Source organism: Petaurus breviceps, unplaced genomic scaffold (genome assembly GCF_028583685.1).
Source record: "Petaurus breviceps papuanus isolate PSGF00001 unplaced genomic scaffold, PetGlider_PUasm1.0 186, whole genome shotgun sequence".
Taxonomy (NCBI): Eukaryota; Metazoa; Chordata; class Mammalia; order Diprotodontia; family Petauridae; genus Petaurus; species Petaurus breviceps.
In genome coordinates this window covers 51227194-51249380 of record NW_027185798.1, presented here as the reverse complement: position 1 = coordinate 51249380, position 22187 = coordinate 51227194, and the positions used below count along the sequence as shown (strand labels likewise).

Genomic DNA, 22187 nt, shown 5'->3' with positions numbered 1-22187 from the left:
CTCTCTCTCTCTCTCTCTCTCTCTCTCTCTCTCTCTCTCTCTCTCTCACACACACACACACACACACACACACACACACACATACATACAACATATCTGAAACTACTCTTTGCTATTCTTTGATCATTTTCCCTTTCCTTGGAATTATAGAATCTGAGTTGAGCTTGGCTCTATGGCAAATCAGTCATCTGAGACAATTCAAATTTGAATAGGAATCTCTACTATAACATCCCAACCTATGTTCATGCAACCTTTGTTTGAAGACCTTTGGTAATGGGTAGCTCATGACCTATTTAAACAGATTATTCCACTTTGTTACATCTCCAACTAGCAGAAGGCTTTTCTTTACCTTGAGATAATTTTTTTCTTCTTTCCAAATTCTACTTATGTCTCCTTGGAATATCCATGTGATAAATAAATAATTTTATTCTCCAGGGTAATTCCTTCAAATCACTCATGCATAGCATATAATTTTCTCCATATTTTTGGTTTCTTTTGTCTGGACATAGTCCAGCTTATCAATGCCATATCCCTTGTCTCCATCCTTCAGTGCTCAATTCTTCCATGAAATTTTCCTTGTATACATTATTCCACATTGCATTTTATTTTCTCTCATTTCTATTCAACTTTTTTTATTTAATACACTACTTAAGCTGTGTGTGTGTCATATGGTTCAAACTAAAATGCAAACTCTGGTAGGTATGAACAACATGATAAAATTCAGAATATTAGAAAAATCTCAGTAGTTTTATTCTCTCTCTCTCTCTCTCTATATATATATATATTGTAATTTTTATCTTATCCCATTTGCCTTCTGAAATCTACTACATAGTAGTCAAAACAAGATATGTGAACAAAAAGCTACAATGAAAGGCAAGATATGAAAAATCTTGAGTAGTGGATACTATAAGTACTCTAGGAAAGTACTCAAACATAAATGCCTTTTATCACAATTCACTGAATGCTGGATGTACATTTTTAAGAAAACAGTATGAATGGTATCTATTGAAAATAACTACAGAACTAAAAAGTATGCAGGAATCCAAGATTCATCAAGGGGCTATATTAATGAAGCTATGAAATACTCTTTGCAGGAATAAATATAGAACTAAATAATTGGAAAACTATTAATTGTTTACAGGTAGGTCAATACAAAATATAAAAACAGCACTATTTAATTTAATTTCCTTAATGAGTATTGTACCAATCACACTCACAATAGAATCCTTTTTAGACCTTGACAAAGTAATAACACAATGCATATAATGGAATAAAGGATGAAGAATCTCAAGAGTCATCATGGAAACATCACATGGGAAGGGGACTATTAGTATTAGATTATGAATTGTAATCCAAGTTAGTAATTATTAAAATGATTTAGTGCTCTAACAAAAGAGATAGCATCCAATAAGTGGAATAGATTAGGCAAATAACATGCAGGAAAAAAAATCCAATTGCATAGTGATTTATAAACCTAAAATTTTATAAATTCCCATTAGTGTCAGAAGGACTATTCTCTATTTGAACAACAAAAATGATAACAAAAAACCCTATAAACAGGGGAAACAAGACAGCAGTCTGGAAGAAATTAAGTTTAGACTGACATTACATACCAAACATCAATATAAGTTCCAGTCTGATGTATTTCCATTCACTAATAGGAAAAATAAATCAAAAATTATGAATTAATTGTTAAAGGAAGAAGTCCAAGCTTTCAACAATTTTATGAAAAATGTGATAAATCACTAGGAGAAAATGAAATTTAAAGCAACTTTGAGGTTCTATAACAAAGATGACAAAAGAGAAAAATAACCAATACTCATGTGTCTACGGAAAAAAAATATTATTGCATTGTTGATGGAATTGTGACTTGATCTAGGAATACTAGAAAGAAATTTGGTGTCATGTTCCCACAAATGAATAATATGCAGAAAGCATTGGTCCAGCTATATACATGCTTGGCATATACTCCCTAGTAGCAAAATAAAAAGGAAAAGAATCTTTATAAATTAAAATAATTCTAGCAGCTCTTTTTGTGGTAGCCCAAAATTAGAAACTAAGGAAATGACTTTTTTATTTGAGTACAGCTAAACAATTTGTGATTTATGACTTAATTGCATACTAATTTGCCATTAGAAATGATCAAAGAAAAATTTCTGAGAAACTTAGAAGTCCATTACAAAATAATTTTTAGAAGCAAAATGAGCAGAAGCATAATTCCTCCATTGATAACATTTTAAAGAAAAAGTAACTTTGAAAGAATTTAAATTCAGATCAATAACAGAATAATAAAACGGAAGATCAAAACAATATAAAATATTCTGTCTACCTTCTGAAAGGAGTCATGAATGTAAAATGCAGAAAAAATAGCATGTTTTTTTAGACCTGTCTAGTGTAGGGATTTTTTTTAAACTGGAGTATGCAGGTATATATTGAGAGTGCTATCTTTTAAAAATTTGCTCCATGGGGAATGGGGGTCATGTTAAGAACAGCTAAATAAATAAATAGTTAAATGCATAGGTAGATGAAGATAGATCATTGAAAAATTAGTAAAGATTTCAATAACTTGTAAGTATAATGTCAATCATATTTACATCCAAATTATAAACTAATTAAGACACATAATAGCTAACATACTAGCAGATTATTACTTAAACATTAAGGGGACCATGGAGAATCCATTTCCAAACTAAAAGATAAGAATGGTTATCTTAGAAAGTTTTTTTTCCCCAGATCTCTACAAGGTAAAATAATCTGTTTGTTTTATAGAGGGCTATTCCACATAAAAACTATTTTAACAACAGCATGGAAGATTCAACCTCAAGCTATATTCAGGTCATGAATATGAGATTAGGTTGGTTGAGTGAGAGATATTTTTTAGGAGTCATGGAGATATAACCCAAAGAAAAACTTAAAAGTGTGTTGATTATTATCTTAAAAATGTGGATTTTATATAGATATCCAAATTTTAAACAAAGTATTAGCAAATAGATTACAGCAATTTAGCATAAGAATAATATTTTATGAAAAGGTAGGATTTATTCCAGGAATGTATGGCTGGTTCAATATTAGGAAAACTACCCGCATAATTGACCATATCAACAACAAAATAACAGAAACCATATGATTATCTCAATAGATGCAGAAAAAGCTTTTTGAAAAAATACAACACCCATTGCTATTAAAAACACCAGAGAGCATAGGAATAAATTAAGGCTTTCTTAAAATGACAAGTAACATCTAACTAAAACCATCAAGAAGTACTATATGTAATGTAGATAAGCTAGAAGCATTTCCAATAAGAGAGGGGGTAAAACAAGGATGTCCATTATCACCATTGTTATTCAATATGGTACTAGAAATTTTAGTTTTAGCAATAAGAAAAGAAAAAGAAATTGAAGAAATTAGAATAGGTAAAGAAAAAACAAAGCTATCACTCTTTGCAGATGATATAATGATATATTTATGGAATCCCAAAGATTCAAGTAAACAATTACTTGAAATAATAAATAACTTTTAAAAAGTTGCAAGATATTAAATCAGCTCTTATAAATCTTCAGTATTTCAATATATTACTAAGAAAGCCCAGGTGCAACAGATAGAAAGAGTATTTCCATTGAAAGTTACTGTAGATATTATAAAATATTTGGGAGTCTACCTGCTAAAACAAACCCAGGAATATATGGTCACAACTACAAAACACTTTTCACACAAAGAAAATCAAATCTAAATGATTGGAAAAATATCAGTTGCTCATGTTTAGGAGGACCTAAAATATAAATGACAATTCTACCTAAATTACTTTACTTATTCAGTGCCATACCAATCAAACTAATATATATACATATATATGTATACATACACACACACACACACACACACACACACACACATATATATATATTGCTAGAAAATATGACAAAATTTATCTGGAAGGACAAAATATCCAGAAAATGAAGAGAATTAATGAAGAGAAATGCTAGGGAAGGTCACCTTGCCATACCAGATATTAAATTGTAAAATAAAGTAGCAATCATCAAAACTACTTGGTACTGGCTAAGAAATAACAGTGGTGGATCAGTGAAATAGGTTAGGTACACAAGATATTGTAATCAATGACTATAGTGATCTACTATTTGATAAACCCAAAGAATCCAGCTTCTGGGAGAAGAGCTTACTATTTGACGAAAACTGCTGGGGAAATTGGAAAATAGTATAGCAGAAACTGGGCATGGATCAACAACTTACACTATATACCAAGATAAAGTCCAAATGGGTACACAATTTAGATATAAAGGCCGATACTACAAGCAAATTAGGAGAGCAAGGAACAGTTTACCTGCCAAATTTATGGAGAATGGAAGAATCTGTGACCAAACAAGAGATAGACAACATTACGAAATACAAAATGGATCATTTTGATTAAATTGAAAAGTTTTTTTATTTTTTTTTTAAGCAATCTGGGGTTAAGTAACTTGCTCAAGGTTACATGGCCAGTCATTTCTGGGTGTGGTGCTAAGTATCTGAGCCCAGATTTGATCCCCAGGTCATCCCAACACTGGAAGCAGTGCTCTTACTCGCTGAGCCACCTGGCTGCCCCTAAGCAATTGGGGTTAAGTAACTTGCTCAAGGTTACACGGCCAGGTGTTTCTGGGTGGGTAACAAGTGTCTGAGACCGGATTCGATCCCCAGGTCATCCCGACACTGGGGCCGGTGCTCTTACTCGCTGTGCTACCTGGCCACTGCAAATTGAAAAGTTTTTGCACAAACAAAGCCAATGCAACCATGATTAGGAGTGAAAATAGAAAACTGGGAAAGAATTTTTTACAGGGGGCAGAGCCAAGATCGATGAGTAAAAGCAGAAATTTGCATGACCTCATCCCCAGTTACCTCAAATTCCTGGGGAAAAAATTACTCCAAACAAATTATAGTGCTACATAACCCACAAAGTGACAGAGCAAAACAAATGTCCCACCAAAGGCAGCCTGCAAAGCCAACAGGAAATGTCTTTTACACCAGGCAGGGACCAGAGTACAATCCTGGTTGCCCCGCCTCCACAGACCAGTGACACATTTCAGCCAGAACAGTATTCAGGAAACTGATTCATTGCCAACTGTGGTGGTTTCCAGGCTTGTCAACCCATATAAGCCAAAGAGAAAGTAAAAGGTCAATGGGGAAACAAGGGAACCTGGGTGAGGAAGAATGCAATCTGGCCACTGCCCTAAGGGAGGCAGAGGTGGCAGGGACTGTGGGTGGCTGCAACAGTGGCAGAGGCTGCTTCCTGGGATCCAGACCCATAGATAGTGGAGGGACCAATGGCTAACCAGAGGGCAATTACAGGAATATCTTTGCTGATACTGAGGGAGGATACTTTTGTTTGGTCCTGCTAGGATCTGGTGGCAGTCTTGGGTAGTGGTCCTGGGGTGAGAAATGCTGTTGTGGCAGAGCTTATACAGGCTGTGGAGAGTCAGTTCTCCTCCTACTTTTTGTTTTTTAATAAGTTAATTTATTTCTTTTTAGTTTTCACCATTCATTTCCATAAGTTTTACATTTTCTCTACCTTCCCTCCTTCCTCCCCAAGATGGTGTGCAATCTGATTTAGGCTCTATTATACATTCTTATTAAACATTTTCACATTAGTCATGTATAGAAGAATTAGAATGCATGGGTAGAACCATGAGAAAGAAAAAAACAAAACAAAAGGGAACAAATAGTCTGCTTCGATCTGCATTCAAACTTCATACTTCCTTCTCTGGATGTGGAGGGCATTTTCTATCATGAATCTTTGAAATTTTTAAAGTCCTTGCACTGCTGAAAAGGGTTAAGTGGAGACATGGCTATTACTGTGTATAATGTTCTCTGGGTTCTCTTCCCTTCATTTGATATCAGTTCATATAAGTCTTTCCAGTAAACCAATAATTTTTCAGCAACAACATTTTATCAGGCACCATGCTATGAGGCTCTCAAAGGCATATCATATAAAACCAAGTTTCTGTATGCCAGAAGCATGTAGTATAGTATTTTTTAAATTAAATTTTAGGTTTATTTTTAGTTTGCATGATTCTTTCCATAAGATTTTGAGTTATAATTTTCCTCCCCATCTTTCTCCTACCGACGACACCAAAACAGATCTCACTGTATACCTGCTGCCCCAATCTGCTCTCTTCTATATCCTCCCACATTCCTCTCTGAATTTCCAGTAGAGCTAGATGTCCATCCCCTAGTGCCTATATTATTTCTCAGTTGTATGTAAAAATAATAATAATATATTTTAAACATTTGATTTTAAAACTTTGAATTGTATATTTACCGTTCCACCCTTGTCACCCACCCTTACTGGGAAGATAAGCAATCCAATATAGCATGCACATGTTTAGCTACACAAAATGTTTCCTTAGAGGATATATTGTGAAAGAATGACTATATTTCCCTTCATCCTGTTGCGACCCCCACTTGTTCTAATCTCTACTTTGACCCTGTCCCTTTTCAAAAGTTTGTGTTTATAACTACCCTCCCCCCCCCCCCCCCCCCCCCCCCTCCATCATCCCCCCTCTCATGCCCTTCCCCCCTACTATCCTGTAGGGTGAGATGACCTATTAAGTGTGTGTCATTCTCTCACTAAGCCAAATTCAATGGGAGTAAGATTGACCCATTCCCTTTTGCCTACCTGTTCTTCCCCTCGATTGTAACAGTTTCTCTGTATGAAATAATGTACTCCATTCTGTCTCTCCCCATCTCCTCTCATTATATTCCTCTCTCACCTCTCAATTTCACTTTTTAAGTATTATCGCTTCCAATTCAATTGGCCCTGTACTCTCTGTCTATTTATACCTGTACACATATATATACATACTCACATATGTATTCTTATGCCCATATACCCTCCTATATATATATATGTATACATGTAAATATACATACATTTATATTCCCTTCACCTATTCTCATACTGAGAAAAGTTTCATAAGTTACAATTATCATTTTTCCATGTATTAATGTAAATAATTTAACTTTGATAACTTCCTTATGATTTCTTTTCCCTATTTACCTTCTCTTACTTCTCTTGCTTCTTGTATCTGAATGTCAAATTTTCTATTCAACTCTGGTTTTTTCATCAAGAAAGCTTGAAAGTCCTCCATTTCATTGAATGACCATATTTTCCCCTGAAACATTATATTCAGTTTTTCTTGGTAGGTGATTCTTGGTTTTAATCTTAGCTCCTTTGACCTCCAGAATATCATATTCTAAGTCCTATGATCCCTCAATGTAGAAGCTGCCAGATCCTGTGTTATCCTGATTGTGTTTCCACAATATTCAAGTTGTTTCTTCTTAGCTGCTTGTATTATTTTCTCCTTGATCTGGGAACTCCAGAACCTGGCTATAATATTCCTAGGAGGTTTCTTTTATGGATCTTTTTAAAGAGGTGATTAGTAGATTCTTTCAACTTCTATTTTGCACTCCGGTTCTAAAACATCATGGCACTTTTCCTTGAGAAATTCTTGAAGGATGATTTCTTGCATCTTCTTTAGATCATGCCTTTTAGGTAGTCCAATAGTTTTTAAATTGTCTCTCCTGGACCTATTTTCTAGGTCAGCAGTTTTTCCAATGAAATATTTCACACTGCCTTCTATTTTTTCATTTGTTTGGATCTGTTAACAGCATCTTGATTTCTCATGAAGTCACTAGCTTCCATTTGCTCCAATCTAATTCTGAAGGAATTATTTTCTTCAGTGAGCTTCTGAAATTCTTTTTCCATCTGGCAAATTCATCTTTTCAAGTCATTCATCTCATCATTGGCTTTTTGAGGCTCTATTGCCATTTGAGTTAGTCTATTTTTAAGGTGTTATTTTCATCTGTCAGGTTGTTGACTCTCTTTTCATGATTTTCTTGCATCATTCTCATTTCTCCTCCCAATTTTTCCTCCACTTCCCTTATTTGGTTTTCAAAATCCTTCTTAAGATCGTCTATGGCCTATAACCAGTTCACATTTTTCTTGGAAAATTTTTGTGCAGGAGTTCTGACTTCATTGTCTTCCTGACATTCCATGTTTTGATCCTTTTTTCCCAAAAAAGGAATCCAAAGTTGGATTGCTGTGCTTGCTTTGCTTGCTCATAGTGCCACTCAATTACTTGTCTTTTGAGCTTTTTGTAACAGTACAACTCTGCTTCTAGAGAGGAGAGTTTTGTCCCAAATTTCTGGGATTTTTGCAGCTGCTGGAGCTATTAGTTGAGTGCCTTCTCTGAAGCCTCTACAGGCTCTTGCACCTGGTCACACAGCCCAGGACCTCCACCCAAGACAGTGGTCCAGATCCAATCAGGTTAAAGAAAGAGATATTACCCCTCAGAATAGTAGCTTGGTCCCCCTAGGATCTACAGGCCAGGAGCTGTGAAGCAGGCATGCGGTGGAGGCCACTGCACCTTAGCTACTTCTCCTGCCAGGGGTAGAGGCTGGCCTTCCATCTCAATCCCCCTGTTCCCAAAGTCCACACTGCCTTTTAATTTGCCCATGGTATTTATGGGTTCATAATTCTGGAAACTACCACAGCTGCTGCATATCCACTCTCCAGAATTCTCTCCAGCTACAACTGCTTGGGAGCACACTGAGGCAAAATCTGCATGCTCACATGGGACTATGCTCTGCTCCCAGCATGCAGAGATGGACATTTTCCTGCTGGCCTGCGAGTCTGCATTCAGTGGAATATTGATTTTTCTCTGTCACTTTCTGGGTTCTGTAGCTCTAAAGTTTGTTTAGAGTCATATTTTATAGGTATTTGTGGTGGTTATGGGGGGAGCTCAGGGAGTCTCCTCCCACTTCTGAGACAGTTGCCTAGAAGAAGCTCTGAGAACAACTGTGCAAACCCCCACAAATCTGGGATCCAGTACTCTCCATTCTGGAAGCAGAGTTCTACCATGGCAAAGAGTTCAAAAGTCTGGCTGGCAAGATGAGTAAACACAGAAAGAGAAATCAGACCACAGAATCATTTTTTGGTGACAAAGACAATCAAAACATTGAACCAATAAAAGACAACAAAGTCAAAACCCCTGCATCTAAAGCCTTTGAGAAAAATAATATTTAGTCAGAGTCCATGGAGGATCTTGAAAAGGATTGTAAAAATCAAATAAGAGAAGTAGAGGAAAAATTGGGAGGAGAAATGAAAATTATGCAAAAAAATCATGAAAAGTGAGTCAACAGTCCACTAAAGGATATCCAAAAAAATGATGAAGAAAATAACACCTTAAAAAACAGAGTAACTCAAATGGCAAAAGAGGTCCAAAAGGCAATGAGAAGAAGAATGCCTTAAGAAGCAGAATTGGCCAGATGGAAGAGAAGTTCAAAAGCTCATTGAAGAAAATCATTCCTTCAAATTAGATTGAAGCAAATGGAAACTAATGACTTTATGAGAAATCAAAATAATATAAAACAGATGCAAAAGAAAAAAAAGGCAATGTAAAAATCTCATTGGAAAAACCACAGACCTATGAAATAGATTCAGGAGAGATAATTTAAAAATTATTGGACTACCTGAAAGCCACAATCAAAAATAATAGATTACATATCATCTTTAAAGAAATTATCAAGGAAAATTGCCCTGATCTTCTACAACCATAGGGTGAAATAAAAACTGAAAGAATTCATCAAACACTTCTTGAAAAAGATTCCAAAAAGAAAACTCCTCAGAATATTATAGCCAAATTCCAGAGTTACCAGGTCAAAGAGAAAATATTACAAGTAGTCAGGAAGAAACAATTTGAGTACTGTGGAAATAAAATCAGGATAACACAAGATATAGCAGCTTCTACCTTAAGGGATCAAAGGGCTTGGAATGTGATATTTCAGATGTCAAAGGACCTAGGATTAAAACCAAAAATCACCTGCCCAGCAAATATGAGTATAATGCTTCTGGAGAAAATATGGATATTCAATGAAATAGAGGACTTTCAATTATACATGATGAAAAGACCAGAACTGAACATAAAATCTGACTCTCAAATACAAGAAGCAAGAGAAGCATGAAAAGGTAGACCGGAAAGAGAAACAATAAGGAACTTAATAAAATTGAACTATTTATATTCCTACATGGAAAGATGATATTTATAACTCATGAGACTTTTCTCAGTATTAGGATAGTTGAAGGGAATATATAAGTATATGTATATATGCATGTTTATATATTTATGTGTGTATATATATATGTATATGTGTGTATGTGTGTGGGTGTAGGTGTAGGTGTGTATTTATATATAAACAGAGGGCACAGGGTGAGTTGAATATGAAGGGATAATAACTAAAAAATAAAGAGGTTAGAGAGGAATATACTGGGAGAAGAAAAAAGGGAGAGATAGAATAGGGTAAATTATCTTACATAAAAAAGGCAAGAGAAAGCTGATACAATGGAGGGGAAGAGCATGGATGTGAAAGGGAATGAGTCAATCTTACTCCCGTTGAATTTGGCTTAAGGGAAGAATAACATACACACTCAATTGGGTATCTTACCCTATAGGAAAGTAGGAGGGAAGGGGTTAAGAGAGAGGATGATAGAAGGGAGGGCAGATTGGGGTAGAAGGTAGTCAGAAGTAAACACTTTTGAAAAGGAACAGGGTGAAAGGAGAAAATAGAATAAATGGGGTAGTGGGATACAATGAAGGGAAATATAGTTAGTCTTTCATAATATGACTACTATGGAAATGCTTTACATAACTACACATGTACAACCTATATTAAATTGCTTGTCTTCCCATTTGAGTTGAGTGATGTGGGAAGAAGGGAGAGAGTCTGGAGCTCAAAGTTTTAAAAACAAATGTTAAAAGCAATGTTTTTTAAATGCAACTGGGAAATAAGATATACAAGCAATGAGGTATAGAAACCCATCTCACCCTACAAGAAAGTAAGGTGGGGAAGGAGAGGGATATAATAGAGGGCAGATTGGGGGAAGGGGTATTCAGTATGCTTTCCATCTTGTAGTCTGGGTAGGAGAGAAATGGGAAGAAAATTTATAACTCACTATCTTGTGGAAATGAATGTTGAAAACTAAAAATAAATAAATTATGTAAAAAAAATATTTTTCCGAGTGTATCTGATAAAGGCCCCATTTCTAAAATACATAGAGAACTGAGTCAAATTTGAAAGAATGCAAGTCATTCCCCAACTGATAAATGGCCAAAGTATATGAAGAGGCAGTTTTCATAAGAAAATATTAAAGATATCTATTGTCATATGAAAAACACTCTAAATCACTGTTCATTAGAGAAATGCAAATCAAAACAACTCTTAGGTACCTCATAATACCTGTTAGATTGGTTAACATGACAAAATAGGAAAATTATATATGCCATAGAAGATGTGGGGAAATTAAAACACTATGCATTGTTGGCAGAGTTGTGAACTAATCCAACCATTTTGGAAAGCAATTTGGAACTATGCACAAAATTGTTATAAAAACATGCAAATCCTTTGACCCAGCAACACCCCTTCTAGGGATACTTCTGAAAGTGATCATACAAATGGGAAAAGTACCCACATGTACCAAAATATTTATAGCAGCTCTTTTTGTGCTGGCAAAGAATTGGAAATCAAAGGTATACCCATCATTTTGGGAATGGCTAAACAAGCTGTAGTATATGAATGTAAGGGAATACTACTGTGCTTTAAGAAATAATGATCAGGCAAACTTCAGAAAAACCTGGAAAGATTTGTGTGAACTGATGCTGAGTGAGGGGAGCAGAGCCAGGAAAACGTTGCACAGTTACAGCCACATTGTATGATGATGAACTTTGATAGACTTGGCTCTTCTCAGCAATGCAAGGTTATATGACAACTCCAAAAGACTCATGATGGAAAATGTTATCCACATCCAGAGAAAGAATTATGGAGTCTGAATGCAAATAGAAACATACTATTTCCTCTCTCTCTTTTTTCTTTTGATCCTTCTTTCTCATGGTTCCTCCCATTGGTTCTAATTCTTCTTTACAACATGACCAATGTGAAAATATGTTTAATATGAATGTATATGTAGAGCCTATATCAGATTGCATACCATCTTTGGGGTGGGGAGAGGAGGAAGAGGGAGAAAATTTTAAATTCAAAAGCTTGTGTAACTGAATGTTGTAAATTAATAATTAATTAATTAATATAAAAGAGAATGACAAAAAACATGGACATTATTTTCTAAGTAAATGGAAATCAATCAATGGTTTTGCAACAGATTCTAGAAATATTAATTTATCATTGATGTGAAAGATCTATTAGAAGATTGGCAAGATCAAAGGCAGAAAAACAAGTTGGGTATAAATCCCAATAGCCCAGTAGGAGACAATGAAGGCCTGAAGTAAGAGTGTGACAGAAAGAATAAAAGGGAAGGCATATGAAAAATACTGTAGAAATAGAATCAAAACAACTTGGGGACTAATTTTATGTGGATGCCAGAAAGAAAGATGAGACCAAGATTATTCTGAGGTTCTTGTAATATCAAAAGAAGTTGGAGAATTAGATGGCTGAATTTTCTGAAGAGAGTAAATAACAAATTTTGGTATAGCTTTGTTGTGTGTGAGCTAATGTCAGGATACTGAACAGAAAAGATCCAGCAAGAAGCCAGAAATGCTTGGAGTTTAATAGTTACTCATGGATTAATTGAACTCTTCATCTTTGTTTAGTGGCTGTTCCCTAGCAAAATAAATCTGTGTTCATTAAGTAACATTTTGCCACTGTAACACCAATTACATTGGGTTTTTTTTTGTGATTATATTAAAGTTTCTACCAGAGCTTCCAACACATTATGTTTAAATATTATGAATATGTTTATAGATTATTTTCTGAAAAATACAAATTTACCACATAATGAAAGGTTCATATATCATTAATGTAATGTAGTTATGTTTTATTATCATTACCAGATATTTTAATTCATACAATTAAATTGGACTATTTTCCTCCCTTTGGATAAGGTAGTCAGTTTTGATTGTTTGGTTAACCAATTCAAATTCAGTAGTCAAGACCTGTGATTTCCTTAGGGAAAGACCAATTGTAGCAGCAAGCAATACATTTCTACATTGTTAGAATTCAAAGGCACTGAGGCAAAAAACTGTCAAAACATTACAAAAGTTGACAAGAAAAAATGGTTCATTAGTCTATGAACTGATGTGTTATGGACCTCATTGTGATCAGCCTAGTAATTTAAATAAAGTTCAAATTCATGTAAGACTACAATAATTTTGACTATTAGTTTTCTAATTATGTCTGAAACAAAAATACCTGCAATTGTGGGCATTTATCACAGGGTCATAATGAGTCTATATCATGTCAAGGAAATCAATGATCAATTTGTAAAATATGATTACTTTAACTGAAATTCTTCAACTATTTCCTATTTTTTGAACTTTTAGACAATGCAGCATCATTGAACCAAGTCTTTGTTCCTTAACACAGAATAAAGCTGTAAATGATTCATCATTCATAAGCGGTTAAATTTTGCAGAAAAAAAAGATTTACTCAAAGTTAAAAATGTATAGATTATCCCAAAAATATTTGTCTTAATGTCTTAAACCCATTCATGCATGCATGATATTCTCAGTTGTTTACACTTAGAACTTTTCTCAGAAGGGTCTTATTTTACAACTTCCTGACTTATGAGAAAATTCTACGTCAGTACTTAGAATCATCTGTCTGACTATATCCTTTTTTAAAGTACATAGAAATGGAAGAACACAGATGTGGGTTGTGGAGTAGAAATCACAGGATGTATTTTAAGTTATGGCAATTCTGCTCAGAATCTTTGTTCCTTTATTTCATGCATTCTAATGTGCTTTCAAATGACTTTAAGAAGACGTACACACAGAAGATGACTTTCTGAGTTTGACAATGTACATGTACATAGGTATCACATATATCATTTTTAGAACAAGTCATATTCTTTCACCTTCTGCGGGAAACTATGTTATCAAACTACCTCAAAGTTTTCTTAGGTAGCTTTTCAAAGCATGTGTTATGCCATCAAAGGCACAGTAAAGGGATAAGTAAGTAAAGTACAAGGAAAAAGAAAAAAAAGGATGATGATGAAACATATTCTGAAATAAAAAGTAATATGATCTAGTTGTTATAGAACTGAAGAAAATTTTCAGATTGCTACCAATGTTTGAAATAACTTGGCTCGCTGGGTTATCATTTCTTTACATTTTCCTGCCATGTTACAATTCTGAAAACACCAATAAGTTAGAGAATGTGACTTATTTAGCCTCACAGGTTTACCATAAGGAAATTGCCAACAGACTTGGTTATGCCATTCAATCAGTCAAACAATAAGCACTAAAAAATATACTATGTGTTAGGTACTATGCTAAGAACTAGGGATTAAAGAAAGGCAAAAACACTGTATGTTCAGGGAACTGGAACCTCCCCTCCCCACCCCCCACCAATAAAAAGCAAAAACTCAACTACTTTTCAAGAAACATACCTTAGAAGAAGCATTTGATATTTGAGTATGGTGTGATGGATCTTGAGTCACCAAGTCTGTGTGCATCACAGTGAGATAAAATAGAATTCATTCAAAATGTTTTTTATGCCTCTAATGTACTAACATATTGCTGATGAGTTAAGGTGTATTATTTATTGTTTTGTTGCTACTGATTTCATATCAAGAGTAAAAACACTATAGGCAGTATCCAAATATACCTATCCTTCCTTTGGAGAGTGGAATCCATTATGCCAAGTTCTCATGACTAGTGTACACTCAAAGATATTCAAGAATGAGATAGGATTTTTTCAAGAGTATGGAAACTTGTGAACTGCTCAGGCTGGGTAAATCCAAAAGTTTATGTAACAGTTAATAATCCAACACAAACTTAAAGAGAGATTTTGAGTAGAGGGATAGATCATTAGACTATTTGAGAACCAGATAAAACTCTCACTTCCTCTGTATTTCTGTCTTTGAGGTATATGTGCATAATTTCCAGGATGAATGTCAAATTCCCAAGGGCTAGAACCCTTTTATGGCATAAATTATGATGGATATCTATCTGTGCTAAAGGATGGTTAACTTAAGTGAAGGAAAAAAAAACTCATTGAGTATGGATGGATGTATTTATGTATTTAATTGTCTCTCATATAAAGAGAAATAGCATTGCTTTTTTTGCTATCAGAGGGCAAAACAAAGCAAATGGGTGAAAGTTTCAGAAATGCTAATTTTGTTTCAAAATAAGGGGAGGAGGAGGAATATGCCTTAAAAATAGAACTATTCAAAAGTGGAAAGGTATATCTTGGAGTCAACCTGGTTTTCCCTCAAAAGATGACTTAAAGCAAATACTGGATGAATGATCATCATAGATAGTATAGAGAGGAGTCTCATCTCAGAAAATAATTGCAATAAATTACTATTAATATTCTTTTCACCTTGTAGATTCTTATATGCTAAGATTATGATATTCTCTGTAACAGCAAGAATCCTGATACACCCAGGATGGCCTGTTGGCACAGGTTCTTGGATCTGTTTCTCTAAAAGGAAAGCAATTTTTAAGGGGTCAATAATCTACTTTAATTTCATTCATTAGTTCAGGGGAAATTTCAGCACCCTGAAAATACAGAGAAAATACAAGTAGAGAAATTAGCACAAAGACAGCTCTGATTGCCTGAATCAAAGCAATAATGTTATATACTTTACATACACCACTCAGTTGAGAGTTTTTATATCTGAACAGTTGGGGCATTCTGAACATACAGCTATCCAGAGTCTCATCCAGGGAATCACAAGGTCCTTCTCATAAGCGAACCCCCAAAGCAAAATACCAATTTGGAATATATATATACAAACTTCTCAGAACCAGAAGGCATCACAACCCTTGTGATTCAGTGCTTAATTAGGTTAGTTCCAAAAGGTGTGAAAGCCTTCCTTCAAGCAAGCCCCTCCCCCAAGCAAGCTTCTCTTTAAGTAAGTTCCTCCCCCAACGGGTTCTGTGTGATTGAGGATGTATCATAGCTGGGAACATAGGACTTTTAATGGACAAGCAAGATCTTATATCCCATTAAACTCATATTCTCTCAACCCAAAGGCAGTCATTTTACTGCTATGTTACATTGTCTTTCAATCCTTTAGAAGTTAAATAACCATGAGTGCTTAAGAAAAAAATTGAAATTATAAATGTGCTTTTTTGATCAGAAAAGTAAGGGAAGTGTGATCCTTTGGGGAGAGGAAAAGAATCAGTTGCATCAGAACTGAGATGGCCATGTCAGTGACTCAACAAGCATTTATTAAGTCCTTATTATGTGTGAAGTGCTATGACATATGGAGGTTCCAAAGAAAGGGAAAAAAATAAGTACTTGCCCTCAAGAAGTTCACATTCCAATAAGAGAAATAATATGCAAATAAGTATGTCTAAATAAGGTATATTAGGGATAAATAGGAGGTAATCTCAGAGGGAAGGTATTAGCTGTTTAAGGGACCAGGAAAGGCATCTTGCAGAAAATAGGATTTGAGTTAAATTTTAAAGGAAGCTAGTGAATCCAAAAGATGGGGACAAGGAAGGACAGTATACCAGGTATTCTATATAGCTAGTAAAAGGTACTAGCTACAAGAATTTCAGAAAGCACTTCAGGAGTACTAAGGTTGCTAGCTTTACCATGAAAAGAGATGTCTGAGATTCCCAAGAGGGACAGGTTCAATGTTTAACTCATCTGGGGAGGCACATGGAAGCATTAGAGACTGCTGAAAACTTTGAGAATGGAACCACCAACAATGACCATTCAAATTCTGTACTTCACCTCCAGCACACTATTTATTCAAGTCTGAAGAACATAAAAAAAATGAAACCGTCAAAAAAAAAAAACATTTCTTCACATCATTTTAACCCTTGGAATTGGATCAGACATCTTACCTGAGTAAGAGGCGTACCTGAGTCATGTACTAGTTTTCTCAACTTCATTTGCTTCATCTCAGAAGGTGCATAATTTTACCTCAGGAGACCAAGATTTCAAATCCCCTTTCCCAATATCAAAAAAGCGATCCTTCTCTGATTTTTCTCAAAAACCGTGAATGAAAATTCTAGATTTTTGCATAGGAGTAAGTTGTAGCTATGCCCAGAAACATGGAAACTCTCTCAGTGTGTGGTTTTTGGTGCTAGAGAGCCCCTTCCATCCATCATTTGATTCCTGGGCACTGGCAATATGGGCAGGAAGCCAAAGGAAAGCTTGTGACCTCTTTTGTCTGTCAGCTCACTTACTCTCAGCAAATTTTTTCATTTCCTTTGGAGAACTTCAAGTCTTAAGAGGAAATTGGAGATACAGTAAAATGATTTGGCATTAAAGAAGAAATTTTAGTAAAAGGGGCCCAGAGTCAGGAGATGGTGTGCTGTATGTGAGGAACACAAAGAAATCCACTTTCATGGATTATAGAGTATATGAAGGAAAGTAAAATATAACAAGACTGAAAAGAAGTGGTCAAGTTCAAGAGGACTCTACAAGCGAAGAAGATGAGTTTCCATTTAATTTTGGAGATAATAGGGAGCCATTAAAGTTTATTGAGTAGGTATGTTACATCATTAGACCTTTGCTTTAGGAAGATTATTTTAGCAGCTGAGTGGAGTGTGGGCTGGAATGCAGAGAATTAAGTCAGGGCTATCAATGTGCTATTTGCTGTCATGTGTGAAGTATGAATGTCTCAACCAGTGTGGCACTTGTATCAAAGGAAGAAAGGAGATGTGCACAAGAGATGTTGTGAAGGTAGAAATAAAAATATTTGCCAATGAAATAGATATTTAGGATAAATACAAATGATGAGCAAAGAAAGATGCCCAGGTTGCAAGCCTAGGTTAGAGGAATGGCAGTGGTTCCTTCAACAGTAAGGGAAGGTTTTGGGGAGGGAAAGTAATTATTTTGTTTTTAAAGCAATTGGGGTTATATTACTTGTTCAAGGTTACACGGCCAGTTATTTCTGGATGTGGTGCTAAGTATCAGAGCCTGGATTCGATTCCAGGTCATCCTGACTCTGGGGCCAGTGCTCTTACTCGTTGGGCTACTTGGCCACCCCAATTATTTTATTTTTAGAAATGCTGAATTCAATATATCTACTAGATATCTAGTTTGAGTTATACAATTAGATAGTTGGAGATGTAAGCCTAAAGGTCAGGAGAAAGCAATAAAAATTTGTTGTGTACTCAGGAGGTTTTCATTATTTTCTCTTTTTGTAATCCAGGCAGTTCAGTTATTTATGACACTTCATGATCCCATTTGGGGTTTTCTTGATAAAGATATTGGACTGGTTTGCCATTTCCTTATCCAGCTCATCTTACAGATGAGAAAATGAGGCAAAAGGTGTTAAGTGACTTACCCAGGGTCATATAGCTAGTATCTGAGCCCAGATTTGAACTCAGGAATCTTCTCAATTCCAGGCCCAGCCCTCTATTCATTGTGCCACCTAGCTGTCCTCATAATTTTCTCTGCCTTTGCTTAACTAACTTTACATCGGAATGAAATTTGTGGAGATAACTCAAAGCTGGGGCTTGGCAAGATGTGATCAAAAGTAGGCTAAGGGAGCAAGAAAAAATGTGTAAAGTTCAACTCATTTTAGCAAGGAATCAAGACAGGGAAAGGAGAAGAATGCAGTTAGTGAAGGACACACATATTTCTATGTATAGCTGAGGGGGAATGTAGGTGTAAGTAATGTAAAATGAATAGATCCAGAAAATGAAATGTAGGAATATTTGAGGAAGTGTCAGTAAAATGAAACCCCCTATTATGTAAACAGGAGTTGGGGTAGAAAGAAAAATCTTGATCCAAGCATTTAAGTCAACAAAGTTCAAAACATCAGGGTTTTGAGATATGTATTGGAGAAATTTTGCATATGGATCAGCAGAGACAAGAGTTCCATGGACTTCGACTGTTTCATAGTTTCGTGAAAATAGTAAAACTGTGTTTCCAGTAAAAATGTAATACTAGGAATTGCTTCATGCCTTGTGAACTGCAAAGATAAGATTTTTCAAATTTCTCTAGAACTTTATTTTCTGCAGAGTTGTTTTTGTAACCTTCTATAATTCTCCTTTGCTCTAAAAACCATGAGATAAAAACTATTAACACTAAGTTACAGATGGGGCAGCTACATGGCATGGTGGATAGACCACTGCTTATCTTCCTCAGGTCAAATCTGGCCTCAGAAACTTACTAGCTATGTAACCCTAGGCAAGAAACTTAATCTTATTTGCCTCAGTTTCCTCCTCTGTAAAATGAGCTGGAGAAGGAAATAGCAAACCACATCATCATCTTTGCCAAGAAAACCTCAAACAGGGTCATGAAGAGAAGTGCATGAATAGAACAACTAAACACCACAGGTGGGGGAAAAAGAGCTTCATAAAGGCTATCTTTGACTAACAGTCCTTAAATCTTTTTGTCTTAACTATGTTCCACTGAAGTTAGTTCTAAAAGCCATGAGGACTGTCCAAGTTCCTAAGGCAAAGCTGAAGTGGGAAAGGGCGGGGACCTCAACTCTCTACAGGCCCATGTGTGTCATATTTGTGTTCTTTATTGTAAAAATGAAGACTGTTCTATAATTGATCCCCTGTGAGTTGAAGTATGTATTAGTGGGGTTGCTACTCTGTGCCAAATACTGAAGATCCCATAACCACCTGGAACAGAGAGGAATAAGATAGAAAATATGAGAAGTACCCAAATTATATTCAGGGACTTTATGTCAAAGAAGTCTTTGACAAAAAAGTTACCCCTGATAAGGATCAAATGACATGGGCTTTATTGGGTTTATTTTATTTGTTCTACTAGTATTTTCCTGCCAGTGTTTGATCATTTAAATGCCATTGCCCTCCAATCCCAGCAGGCATACTGGGTCATTCTCTCCACTATTTAATAGTCTTCTGCAGGTGCTCCCCATTTCTACCTTTATTTACCTAAAATGTGGTCCACATTCTTAAGAATATGACATGGGATTGAGTAAGTTTACTTTGGAATGAAGGACCAAAAATGTATAGTTCTTCTACATCTCTTTAATGCCAATTTTCTTTTTTTTTTTGGAGGGCAATTGGGGTTAAGTGACTTGCCCAAGGTCACATGGCTAGCTTTTGTGTTAAGTGTCTGAGGCCACATTTGAACTCAGGTCCTCCTGATTCCAGGGCTGGTTCTCTATCCACTGCACCACCTAGCCACCCCTTTAATGCCCATTTTCAAAATTCCTTTGGACTATTTAAACTATTCTATTCTCAAACCCATAACCCCTCCCACCACACTAAGGTTTTCTTCAGGCATCTATGGTAACTTCTTTCTTTTTTCTACTGCAAAGAGTCTATTACATTTTCTTTCATGGTCAGTTCCTGGAAATCTCTGCCATTTTTTCCTCCTATGCCAGTAGTAAGGACATTCTGTACTCCTCCACTATGTCTCATATTTTTCATTGTCATTCTTGCTCAGAATGGCACTACTTCAGTTCTCTCCCACTAGATTTCGATCTCAAGGCATCACAAATTATTATTAAAATTATGTTCGTTGCCTTCTCCAAAAATAACAGGAAAGGCAGCAGGAGGAATGGGAATGACATCTCCTAGGATCAGTGAAAGATTCATGTTTCTGTAACAGAGAGAAAATGAATGGGAAAAACCTTCATTTTCTCTTGTGTTGTTCATTCGTTTCAGTTTTATCTTACTCTTTAAGATGCATTTGGGGTTTCTTGGCAAAGATTCTGAAGTGGTTTGCCATTTCCTTTTCCAGAAATTTTCTCTGTAGTCTGTAATTATCTTCTTCAACCAGAGATTGAAGGGCAAAAGAATCCTTAGCCCTTTTTTAATCTAAACTGATTTCTGGTCCCCCTCTTTCCCTACAAAATGCCTACAGTTTATTAATCCCATAAATGCAAAATGAATTCATAATCCTCAAGAAATATCAATAATAAAATTTTGGTAACTTATAGCAAAGACACTTTTGATAAAACACATGCTTACTTTCTTTTATTTTGGAGGGCAATTATGGTTAAGTGACTTACCCAAGGTCACACAGCTAGTTTTTGCGTTAAGTGTCTGAGGCCAGATTTGAACTCAGGTCCTCCTGACTCCAGGGCCAATGCTCACATGTTTACTTTCAAGGCACTTTTAATCTAACGAGAGGAAAGAAATTAAAAAGTAAAGTTTTATATGATCAGTGCACAAAAAAAGAACAAATGATATAATATTACAGTTCAGAGAATGGAGAACACATTTTTGCCTGAGAGGAAGTGGATTATTAAATATCATTTGAGAAAATTCTACTTGGGAGCAGAACCAATGAAGCAGAATAAAGGCCGGGATTTGTCTGAGGTCTCCCCCAAACCCTCCAAATACCTTTAAAAATGACTAAACAAATTCTAGAATAAAAAACCCACAAAAAGATAGTGAAACAAATTTCTATTCCAGGACAACTTGAAAGGTAGACAGGAAAGGTCTGTTACATTTGGTGAGAAAGGAGCAAAATCCAGTGCAGGCCATACCAGCCTAGCCTCTATCCTGGGAAATGAGGAAAAGGTCTTGGGATCAACTGAATCCACAGTAGAAGGGGAATCAGCTACTTCCAGAGCTATCAGCCCACAGATGGTAAAAGGGTCAAACAATTAGTCAGAAGGAAAGTGCAAGGGTCCTTTTGCTAGCACTGAAGAAGATGCTTTGCCCATATTTGGATGCAGGTGACAGTCCTGGGTGGCATTCCCAGGATGAGGAGGAGCACAGCAGAGCTTGAAGCCAGAGTGGAGAGAAGACCCTCCTCACAGTTACAGAGCAGAAAAGACTGCTTGTGGTTGCTCACAGACCAGAGAACAGGCCAGGAGAGTAGTAAACAAATCTTTTTTTTTTTTTTTTATCATACCACCTTGGAAGAAATGAAAGCTTACAGGTCCTAAAAGTATTTCTTAAAACAGCTGCACAAAACCCCTGAAGCTTGGGCAATGTGCCCTTCATACTGGAAGGAGAGCCTTACTTGAACAAACAATTAAAAGTCAAATAGTAGGTTGAGGAAAATGTACAAACAGCAGGAAAAAGGTGAGTTGAATATGAAGGGATAATATCTAAAAAATAAAATTAAGAGGCAAGAGAGGCAAAACTCCATATCATAACTGCACACGTATAAACTATATTGAATTGCTTATCTTCCCAGTGGGGGTGAGTAAGATGGGAAGAAGGGAGAAAATCTGGAATTCAAATTTTTAAAACAAATGTTAAAAATTGATTTTATATGAAACC

General features: G+C 35.7%; 1 pseudogene; it reads left to right on the top strand.

Moving 5' to 3' along the window:
• The window catches only part of LOC138162256 (zinc fingers and homeoboxes protein 1-like), a 135920-nt pseudogene extending 118578 nt beyond the window's left edge, over positions 1–17342 (top strand).
• The last annotated feature ends 4845 nt before the right edge of the window (positions 17343–22187 follow it).